The sequence below is a fragment of the Etheostoma spectabile genome, chromosome 3 (assembly GCF_008692095.1).
Source record: "Etheostoma spectabile isolate EspeVRDwgs_2016 chromosome 3, UIUC_Espe_1.0, whole genome shotgun sequence".
Lineage (NCBI taxonomy): Eukaryota > Metazoa > Chordata > Actinopteri > Perciformes > Percidae > Etheostoma > Etheostoma spectabile.
Window position 1 is genome coordinate 3,864,881 of NC_045735.1, and position 12,180 is coordinate 3,877,060.

At 39.9% G+C, this 12,180-nt stretch overlaps 1 protein-coding gene across 1 annotated transcript in view; it reads left to right on the forward strand.

Moving 5' to 3' along the window:
* snx19b (sorting nexin 19b) overlaps positions 1-11,253 on the forward strand; it is a 47,747-nt gene extending 36,494 nt beyond the window's left edge. The window contains exon 15 of the transcript XR_004329658.1: positions 11,243-11,253. The gene's annotated coding sequence lies outside the window, so the exon portion shown is untranslated. The remainder of the gene's footprint in view (positions 1-11,242) is intronic.
* Positions 11,254-12,180: the final 927 nt, after the last annotated feature.

A 12,180-nucleotide genomic window follows, 5' to 3' on the forward strand; every position in this document is an offset into this window, starting at 1 on the left:
GTGCTTTTTTTCATGAAAATTTGATGTCTTTTAGTTAAATATGATAGTTCAGTCCTGTCCTGACCTCAAATGCAACCTCTCCTGAAATCTCACTGCCTGGGACCTCAGTCCTTGGCTTTGTTTCCTACAGTATCAAGTTCAATATTTTTTTTCTAGACTTTATTCCGTCACATTTGATTTTTCACTGTCTACCACTGTCTATCAGCACATTTCAGAATGCATGGTAAGCCACAAACCGTGTACAGGACTACACTCTTCACTCAAGGGTCACTTAATTGATTGTTCTGGAGATTTCGCTCATCTTTATCAGTAGATGGAGTTTGCTCCATTTTCAAGCAAATGTACCTGTTGATGTTCGACCATATCATGCAGTCTAATGGAAGAATAGCAGGTTTGAACATCTACAGTTCCTTAAGAAAATTCTGTATGCTGATGATAACCTTGTAATACGGCTAAATGCTCTACAACAAGTAGGTTATTGGATCTTAAGTGAAGGAGTATATTTTTATACATATCAGGATAGGAATTGAATAAACAATTTCTAATATAGTGTCATGCATACAACTTTGCTCAGCTTGCGTGGGCCTGGACCATGAATTCATACAAGCCATAAATACCAGCTTAACATCAGCATGTTGGCATTGTCATTGAGAGCATGTTAGCCTTCTGTCAGTAGCATTTACCTCAAAGCAAAGTAGAGCCTCACAGAGCTAGCATGGCTGTGGACCTTTAGTCTTTTAAGTCCATTCCATTTGATTGACCTAATTTGTTTAGCACTGAAGTTATTTTCATGGAGAATAATCCAGGTTGTTATTGTCTCCATGAGGAAATACAGTTCAGTACAGATTCTATATTAGCCAGTTCTAGCTAGTCCTGATAGTTCAGAGAACAAAGTGCCAAAAAAGCAACAGTGCCAGTAAAAAACACTGTGTGGCGGATGAGCCTCAAGTCCTTCCTGAAAGGCTATTCATAGAGCTGTGTCTTACTGATCAGGGGTCTGTGGGTGGGGTGTGACCCACAGAGTAATAGTGATATCTGTTAACACAGATACAAGTCATTTTAAACACTTAAACACCTTTATTATCTAGACATTTAGCAAATTGTATGGGCAAAAGTCTGTGTTGTCTCTGTGTTTTTGTTGTTATGGAAGAAAAGCCTGCAATGCATCACATGACACAAAACATTAAAACTGAAATGTTACTTTGGTGGTTTGGCAGGGCCACGATTCGGTTGCAGTGGACCTCTGGCTTCCATAACTGCCTTTAAGTTAAGAAATAATGTAATTCCCCAAAATAATTTTGGGCAAAAAAAAATAAAGAAATACCATGTCCAATGAAAGTAAAATGTAAATACGAGATCACCAGACTGTTTAATGTAATTGTGGTTCAGTAGGCGCCTCATGTCATCATAGATGACACAGACTGAGGGACATCAGCACTGTCTCTTCCTTCATGTGCAGTTTGAAGACATTCAAAGGGACAGAGCAACAGAAAGAAGACAGATGTGCATCACTTCTGGATCAATGGAAGAGTCGCATTGCATTAACTTTGCATGGTCCGCACTGATGGTGGCACTGGCAGGACGCCCTCGGGTGAGCGCTCTTTGGGATTCCCGACAGTTTTTGGTTCGAAGCCAGGGCTACCGCCATCTCACCCACATGACTAGACCGACCCACAGTGTCGCTGTAGCAACCGCACCCAGAGGAGGAGGAGGGGGTGGTGCAGCTGACATAGTCTATAGTAAGTCACAGGTTGCTATGGTGAAAAAAACTTCCCAGTTTAGCTTCTTCATTACTAATACCTTCCTGTAAGAGTCATTCCATTGTATGCAGTCATGCCAATGAAGCCAGTTAAATTTAAATGAATGTGGGAAGAGTATTGAAAACTGCAAGGTGAAAAAATGTATATTTGCTGAAATTAAACTGGCGTACAAACAAAATGGGTCCAGTCAGTAGCTGTTCTGGAGCTTTCTTATTTGTGCTGTGTTTTTAATACTCAACTCAAAGTGCTCTGAAAAACAACTAAACAGGAACATCTACTGTACATGTCCATGACAACTGGACAATTCCAGCAGCTGATAAAGATCAGGTGTCATGATAACTCTTGTTATGAATTGATACTATAAATAAAATTGAATTGAATTGATTGGAATGTCTGAAAGCTTCAGAGGAGCTACTAAATGGAACTTGAGGCAAGATAGTTTTCGCAGTCAGATTGGTCCAAACCGACTGCTTTTGTGCTACAGTCTGTGTGTGTAGAAGCAATCAAACAAATAACCACTTTCTTGAAATAATGATGTAAACAGACAACAAGCAGTGGTGGCATTTGGAGACCTCTATCTTGGTCCACACCACAGAGCTGATCAGACGGCACCCACACGCCCTTCTGACTGGCAGCGTGCAGACACAGTGTTCGTGAACAGTAAAGGAATTAAAAGTTTGGTTTCACATCAGCGGCAGTCTGCAGCATCGACTGATTTACATAGAAACCACATGTTCTTCGTCCTCGACATGTTATGCAAGCTCCTCTCATCAGCCCCCCCCCCCACACACACACACACACACACAAATGCTTTGGCCCCTGCTTGTTTTCCACCTTCAATCCCCGTCAAACTCTTGTTTTCTTTTCTCTCTTACATAATAAAATGCAGACACACAAACTGGCCCGCAGCTCTGAAGACCTATTTGAGCTGACTGCCCTTCAATGGACAAATCCTGAGACACAACCCCAAAAAAGGTGTTTTTACTGACCTTTAACAGTTTAATCTATATTTGGAGGCCTTAATATCTGCTTTTTTTTAGGAGACACTAGGATTTGGTCTTGGCACAAAAACAAACACATTAGAAAAATCAACTACACACTGTGCTCGGCCAGAGAAAAACAGCTGGACGGCCTGTGGACTCCTTTTCCAAATCAATCTGTCCAAGGTAATGAAATCACTTTATGCAAATTCTTAAGATTACTGGTAATACCAAAACAAGGACAAAAACAAGAACTTGTGTGCCCTTTTCATTGAAGTTCTTCTACTGCTAGGCAAGAAGCTGATTTTTTAGAAGCTTTCTCTTTTAATGGTGTATCTAAGACTGATGTTATGCCTTTAAATATTACCTGTTGTAAAGTTGCTGGTGTTACAAAATAAAGCTGCTAACAACATCTCCCTTGCTTTAACCACATACAGATATAGCCTTTTTATGAATGTATTAGATCATTTAAATTAAGGAATCTACTGTCAAAGGTTCAGTAACACTGCTCTACAGTGCCCTCTGGTGGCTCATAGGCAAGGCACATACAAAGCATACAAATAATATTTATGATATATATAATAGATCTAATACTACATGTGAATGGAAGTTACTAGGCTCTGGTGTTTCTTCTGTCAATTTGAATTACTGCATTGTCTAGCATTTGTCATTTGGAGATGTGTAATATGTTTTTAATGATTAATATAGTCATGACATCCAGAACACAATTACATTCATAGTTCTATCTTAACATCTCTCACATAAAAAATATCAAACCAACTGTATGGTCTATTGATTTTAGGGCATTTCAGGGATTGTGTTAGATGTGTGAATCCTTCACCTGTAGATGGGAGCACAAGCAAACTTCTGATTCAGTGTCCACTTCTAAAGGGACCACAGGGAGGCGCTACATGGTAACCTAACAGGGATCCACCTGTTCCTGCTAAAAGGAGGCTGTGGAAGGAGGGATGAAGCAGAGATCCAGGGATCCTTCTGTCCAGGGTTAGATGTGTCTTCATCATAACATAGGGCTGCATCATTGAAACAGTGAGCATGGTCTGTTAAGGGATGTACTATTTTTTGTTCATGGTTGTGGAGTTGAATATTTATGATGATATTTCATGCCACAATCATTAAGTAAAACAAACAAGGTAGTAAATAATATAAATTCATTCGGACCTCGAGTCAGATTGAGGAACACGGGGAACAAATGAGAAGAAAAGAGCAACATCAGCTGGTGGTGGTTACTAACAACCCAGCCAGTTGTTTGCTGGTAACCAGCTCTCCGCCTCGCTGTCGCAATGCAGCTAAACCGCTGAGCTGTGAAAACAACTTCCACAGCTGTATTTCTAACCAGAATCCTCTTCTGCCTATTTAATTTGTCCTGCCTGTGTAATTGGCTTGCGCTATATTTGTTATTGTTTCACTGCCGAGCTGTGTGCGAAAAGCCTCCATCTGTCAAACCACACCAAACTTCTTTAAATGGGGAATTTAACAGTGCTGTCTGTGCTGGATTCTGTCATTAGGACTTTGTTAAAGACAGTGAGGTCATGGTGAACAAAAAAAAGGTGGGGGAACACTGACATCCCATCAGTGTGCATCATTTACTAAAACTGCCAAAATATGGTTAAATATCTGTGAAATTTCTGCAATTCATTTAGGTTGTTTTCCCCTTGACATGCCCTATCTTCATGTTTCAGAGGCTTTTCACATTGACATGAGTAAAAGTTTTTTGTTGTTTGAAGAAAAAAAATCATCAACCCCGCAATTTTGGGACTACTTTTGGCAGTTTTAGGTTCAGTTTCCGTTCAATTCAATTTTATTTATGTAGCACTAAATCACAACAACAGTTATCTCTTTGCGCTTTTCATAAATGAGCAGGTCTAGACCGATCTCTGTGATGTTATCTACAGAAACCCAACAGTTCCCACCAAGAGCAAGCACTAGACGACAGAGGCAAGGAAAAACTTCCTCTAAGAGGCAGAAACCTCGAGCAGAACCACGGCTCAGGGTGGGCGGTCATCTGCCTCGACCTGTTGGGGGTGAGAGACAGAAAGAGAGAGAGAGAGAGAGAGACAGACAGAGAGAGACATGGAGAATTGCAGCAGAGGGTGTCGAGCAGGAACATAGAGGCAGCAGGTGACTCCAACCACAGATCCAGAGCCAGAAACACCTGCAGGAAGCGATAGGTGGAGAGAGGAGAGGGCAAGACTCCGGGGGCGAGAGAGCACAAGACTCCGGGAAAGGGAAGAAGTCTAGTTAGTAACATGCATTAATGGAATGAGGTTGCATACAGATGGAGAGAAGGAGGATGAGAGAGGTGCTCAGTGCATCATGGGAAGTCCCCCCAGCAGTCTAGGCCTAGAGCGGCGTAACTAAGGGATGGTTCAGGACTTTCCTGAGCCAGCCCTAACTACAAGCTTTATCAAAGAGGAAAGTCTTAAGCCTACTCTTAAATGATGGTGATGATGATTATTTACTTACTTACTTTTTTATATCACTTCACAACATTTTCCGTTCCCTTGCAAAAATTATCTGCATTACCTTGCAATGTTTATCTTCCCCCATTCCTTCTGAGCCATGTGTCTATTTCTGTTCAGCTGCCCGGCGCACCGCCCCAGTACGGATCCGCTTATTCAACTTAACCTCAAACTGTTCATGTATACTGCTCAATGGCCATCTTCATAATCTCTATTTAGGTTCTATAATCAATAATTCTTCTAAAAATATATGACAAGATAATGTACAATATCAGAGGTGTTGCATGAAGCAATGAACCAACGCTGAATTATGCTGCCCGTGCCTTACAGAGCTTCATGTAGGCTCCAGAGAGAGAGGCTTCAATCCTCTCATCTAACTCTCTGAAAGAAAGCAAAGCGTATTCACTCACGTTCTTTTAAACCCGTCTCAGACAAAGAAACGTCACTTCTTTTTGTAAAGAAGTGCTCTCATTGATCCTTTTTCTAACATGTCTGTTATTACTAAGATTAGACATGTGTCTTACAGTTAAATGATGATGTTAATCATTCTTTTCATCATATTGGCTTCATCCGAACAATGCTTCTATCTAGATTTCAGGGCCTTCCTCCTGCTCGTCTTGTATGATTGTGCCTGCTTCAGGTTTAACGCTTAATGTGCAGCTGTCTCAGCAGCATGACTCTCTGTTTGCCTCCACATAAAGCCAATAGAGATACATTTGTTGCATGAGTTGCTGATTTTCTGAAGCAAATAGGAACTGTAGCATCCTTGCCTGCCAAGTGCTGCCAAGACAATAGTGAGTGTGTTCCGCCGTTCTACAGACCTCTAAACAACGCTGGCAATGAAAACGCACACATGGGACTCATATGGGACGCCTTCACACTCAGTTAGCGTGCTGGGTGTGTGTCTTTGAGCCACACACACAAAACACAAGCACACACATAACATACACATCCACACGCCTCCAGGGCGGGGAAAGAAATATGCGCTTTGACTCTGTGTATGCAGTGTGAAACACAAACACACGTGTGTTTGTGTTTCACACAATATACACAGAGTCAAAGTCACACACACACCTACACACACACACCTCCGGGCTCCAGGGACTGTACGATCATTTCCAAAATGCTCTCTCTCACTGTGGAGGAAGGTGCAGAATGGGCGCTCGGTTAAGTGACAGTCAGTCAACCTAAGGGCCGGGAAGTGGTCGGACCTGATGCCCCTGAAGCCCCGAGGGGCCAACAGCTCATAGCTGAGGTCAACATCAATTCACATCATGACTCATAGTTTTAAGACGGGAATTGAAATGATTAAAATTGCATCTTAAAGCATTGCAACAGTAACCAAACATTTTGATATTAATTCTTATAAACATTATTTCTTAAATTTAATCTGGCAATGGCAGAAACATGACTATATTCTCTTCAGTTAAGACAAAGATAGTGTTTTGGTTTTGGTGTCAAGTCTTGTCTTTAATGTTCTGTTCCCTGTTTATTAGTCTGTTTACATGTCAGAGTCCGTGTTTGCTCCCCTTGTCTTGTCTAGTTTCTAGATGGTCCCGTGAGTGTCTGTTCTGTTTCCTGTTTTATTTTGACAGTCTGGGTTTTTTGTTTTGTTGTGTCTAGTTTTACATTCTGTGTTTTCTCGCTCATGAGAATCATTACCTGATGTTTTCCACCTGTTTGCCAGCCTTTGTTTCACCTGCTGCTTGTTTCCTCGTTACACAGTGTATTTAGTCTTTATGTTCCCGTTGTTCTCTGTCAGATCACTGTAGTGTTTGTGCATGTCTCCCCGTGTCTCCCCGTGTCTCCCCGTGTCTCCCCGTGTCTCCCCGTGTCAGTCCGTGTCAGTCCGTGTCTGGTTCCTTGCTCCTTGGATTTCCTTTGGTCTCTATTTCTGATTTGTTCTGCTTTTGTTTTTGAATCCCTGTTCTTGTTTTTTACACTCTGGATTCAGTTTTTGCCTGCCCCTCTCGGGACTTCCTTTGTTTTTTGGTACTTTGCTTTTTTATTCAACCCTTGTATTGTCCTCTTGTTTCAAAAGGGGAAAAAAATTAACTTTTTTTTTTTTGTCCTTTTTCAGACTTTTTTTTTTTTTTTTTTTTTCACTAACACCACCTTACTACCACCAGTTTTACTACTTTTGGTCCAATCCATTTTTTTGTGGTAGTTTGGTTAAAACAAACCCATATTTCAGATATTTTTAAAGGGGTAAAATTTGACCCAAGGACAACACGTGGGTCAAATAAACCCTCAAGCTCAACATTTGCCTGCCTGCTCTCTGCACTTGGGTCCACCATTCCATGCACCACCTAACAAATAGTGATAGAAGGGCAGGTTTTCTTTACAAAACAAATAAGTTAACCACATTGTAAAGTATTAATGTATTAGTGTTATTTATACCAAAGGTGTAAGATAGAAGCGATCTGCTGCTGTCCATCTTTTTTACTTGGTGACACTTTTTAGGATCTTTAATTTCCCATTTAATTTGGTATTAATTGAAGGAAAATATGAACACTCTCAAAGGAAAAAAACTCTACATAGGTCACAGTAAATAATGTTTTGCTCACTATAAGTTAAATTGAATGCTAATAAATGCTTATCTGTAGACAAATTTCACGTTTTTTGCATGTTCGGCTAACCTGCTGTGCTCTGATTAAAAGACCCGAGGGTTACATTAGCAGTTAATTGGAATCAATTGACTTAAGTTGCACCAATTGAACACTGTCTCTTTCCCCCTAATATTTAGTAATAAATTACATAGATCCATTCTAAGGAAATTATGGCGAAATTGACCATTCAAATACGAAAGTTGTTTTGCAAAATCTGTGGACCTTGTATAGAGAATTTAGTCAATATGCAATGATAAAGTCAGATGTACCAGAGCAACACTAAAATAATTTACCAAAATGGCATAAACTAAAGGTAAACACAGAAAACTAAGGTACGGCTGCAATTTCATTTGAAGAAAGAAAAAAAGAAAAAAAATCACTCAAGCATAGTATTGTTAGGAGAAATAACATGTATTTATATTATATGATCTAAATATATGTTTTGTGAAAACTACATAAGATAAGACTGGATTTCCATGAGGTGTTGCAGCAGCACAAGAGATAAACTCAAAGAGATACAAAAAGGATAAAAAACAAAGCAAAGGAAAAGACTACAGCCAATGATGCAGTTGCAGTGAGAACGTCCGAACAGAGGATGAAAGATGGAAAAGAAGAGTGAATGTCAACAAGAAAATGTTGCCTGACTATAGTCCCATTGGTTTCTATTTATAGTAAGGTATCACAATTCATTGAGCAGTTACACATTGATTATTGAAACATTACACCCTGAGTGTTCAGACATGTACAGTGATTGGTAGTTATTCTAATTTGGTCTTTTGTGTTGGAGCAGAAATGACTTCTTGCGTCAGCAGTTTATTGACAAAGTGGCCTCTCCTGGTCTTATATGGATCGGTTTTTACTGGGTTTCTTTGTTTACATGACTACCTGCAACTCGTCAGACCATTTTAGCTGGCAGCTGACTGTGCTGATCTTACTATTGGTGGATGATCAAAGGCTTGAACCCCGTGTGACCTCTGACTACAGTCTGGTCCAACATTCTGCAGGTTAATGTTTATATACAGTCCAATGAGGCAGATTGAGTGGAGCATTAGCAGCGCTCTGTCTCTCTAGAGGCCCGATGTTCCAGTCCCATATGGAGGATGATATGTTTGTAGAAAAAAACTGAAACTTTTACAAATGCAAAGGATTGTATTTACAAAGCCATAAACACAGACAAAAAGAGTCTTTCTTTGAGCACATCGTCTTCAAATGTATTTTGTCATTTGATTTACATGACAGGGCTATAATTGCTATAATGTTTCTCCATATCTGTTAACAGGTCAAGTTAATTTCATCGAATCAGCTGCGTCAATGTCGTGTCCCCAACTTGCTCTGCTAAGCCCACGTTTCCAAAAGATCCGTTCGGCTTTCTGCCTATGATCACAAGCAAGGCAAGAAGACTTAATTTCTATGATCTGACGAGTGAGAATAGAAATATGCAGTATTAGATTTATTTGTTTGTACTGCCAATCACACACAGACTATGTTTCAAGCTAAATTGCATGGACACTTTTTAGTAACCAGTGGAAAATATTGGCTTTATAAAAATAAATTGGAAGAATTTTAAAACTTGAGGGTGTTAGTCTGTCAGCTTTATAGAACAAAGGAAGATTGGATCAATATGGCTGTCAAACAGTTAGCACTTGCACTGATTCTTTTTAAGATGATTATGATTTACAAGGCTGCTAATCAGATTAGGTTGAACTGGCATGCCTTAGTTATGCTTACTTTCATTACAAATGTTATTTTAAGGCTTATAACCAACATAATTAATGTAAAATTAGGTATGGGGATGATCATCTTATACTGTTATCAGAGTCGTTTGATTGGATGATCTCCATCAGTGGTTCATGAGTTGACCAAGATGTTCAGCAGAGCTAGAACTACTTTGCTGTGGCTCATGATTTGAATTCAAGATGGTTAGGGTGCCTGTCTTTCTGACTGTTCATTTGCATTTTAATAGATTATCTCTCTGTGTGCCTCCTTGTCTTTCTTTCTTTTCGTTTTCTTACCCATCACCAGAAGCATTCTCATTTCAGCCTGGCTACACTTACCATCAGTCAGGCCTCAGCTGGTTTCTGAGATCTAATCATTCAAGTGGGGATGGAAAGAACATGTCAGGGTCCTAATTTGAAATGTGAAGATTGGATAACAATTCCATCCGTCCCTCTGTCCGTCCTTCCATGTGTCCATCCATCCATCCATCTATCCATCCAGTATTGAAGCAGCTGTTTTCATTCCTCTAACTATTATAATCACAAATGAATAGACTGAGAGTTTGTGAGATCTCCATCCAATCATCAGTGTAATCTCTGTGGATGTGATATATGCAAAACATGCAAGGTTGTTCTGCCAGAAAGTGGCCCATCTGCTTTTTTCCAAAAAGATAATGAAGTGAAATCTCATCTAATCTTCTGGGAGAGTAAGTAGCAGTTGCTGTAGTGATCATCCTGCAGAATAAAATAGGACCTTTAAACTGAGTGCTGAACTTTTCCTGCAAACTTTTCTCGGGGCCCTAGTATGTTTCTGACGTCAAAGTGAATTATTTTTTATGCTTGCTATACTTGTTTGGAACAGAATTCCGTGTCTTTTGCTTGTCTTTATAATCTCAATGGGAGTGATGCAAAACAGTTTTACAAGTGCATGGTGGTGTTTGCAGTGATCATAATTTAATGTAAGCTTGACAACCCCTGTCTTAACGATGAAGCAATCGGAAATCACAAAAGCTCGACTAGCAAGAATGTTGAGTTTGCCGGAAAGCTGAATCGGCATTGATGAATTGTCTCTGGTCTCTTACCTGTGAAGGGTAATGATGAGATGTAAAGTAGGCTTACTTGACTGAACTGCTGGCTGGCTGGTTGTTGTGGTGAACAGGGTCTTGGTTTTGCTGATAACTGGGCTTTCTGGGGCCACCCCAACTTGCTGAGAGCAGACTGCCTTCCCCCCCACTGGAATAGGCGGCGCTACTTTATCTAGGTATGTAGACAGGTGTTTACAGAAGGTTTGATATTAGGGACTCAACAAGGGATAGCAAGGGAAATCTTCACAGAGCAGTCTTTAAGAATGATAGCCCAGTTCACATGGTTTTAGCATTTCTTTCTTCCCCACCGTAATTCTCACAAGTTATCTTTCCCTACATGTATGAATCACATCAGAAAACCAGATAAGGTCTTACAAAACAAAATGTCTTTACAACTCACAATTGTAAGTTGTAATGTTAGGTGATCCAATAGGCGATTTTCCTGGAACAGGCTTCAAGTGTGTGTGCGTCTGTTGAACCCATGATGTTCTAGGTTTTCCTTAACAATAACCACTGGGAGACACAGACATCTTTATGTGATGCAGCGCAAGTGATATTTCAACATGACTTTTCATTTAAATTAATATTCAGTTTATTACTATGTATGGGTCAGTGCTTTAACACAATAATGATCCAACTTTTGCGGGTCAGCACCAGGATATTTTGTCTTTCTCAAAAAGCTTGATGTGATTTATGTTTCTTCTAGCAGCAACAGCAGTTTGTGTGGAAAAAACGATACATGATCATGAGCAGTGAACCTATCGGCAGAGGTCAGCAATAAACACTTGTCGGCTTCAAACTTGACATCAATGACAAGGTGATTTGTCAGATGTTACAGGTTTTACAGCCTCTGTAGATCACATGTTTAATGCATCACTGAGTGTTTTCTCATCCACTTTGGCACACCTGGCCAGTATTTCTTCTTATATCCTTGAAATGACACGTTGATTTTCTCATCCCGCCAATTTTTTTCATCTGCAGTCAATGTAGAGGTGTGCGTTCATGAACAGGAGTATTAGTAGTATTGATGTTGGTGGAGATTGTGTAGTTCAAAAGCTATACACTCTTCCAAGAATAACAAGCTGTGGACATATTACTTGTAATTTTCAAAAACTGTTTAGACAATTAAAAATGTACCACTGGTGTCAGCTGTCACAATCTACACAAGCTGTTCTGTGACGACTACCGTAGATTTAGGGTCTTGCTCATCCTTAAATTGCCATTGTATAGCCATCTAACATTCTTTTTATTCTGTCAGAAAACATCCCCTTGGGCAACTTTGGAACAACACACTAAGAATTCATGCATTTGTTTATGACTTTCAGTATCAATAAATCACCGCCTCAGTCATTCTGAACGACAATGAAACACACAAGTTCATACCTGAGAAGATTACTGTTCAATATCAGCCTCTCCATTGGCTTTTAAGAATCAGATTGTAGGTCTTATGTCTAAGAGATTTATGTAAAAGGGTTTCTGGGGTTTTCACTGATGGAAAACCACTTCTATAAGATTAAGATATTTGCATGTGTCTTGCTTTAAAAGATACGG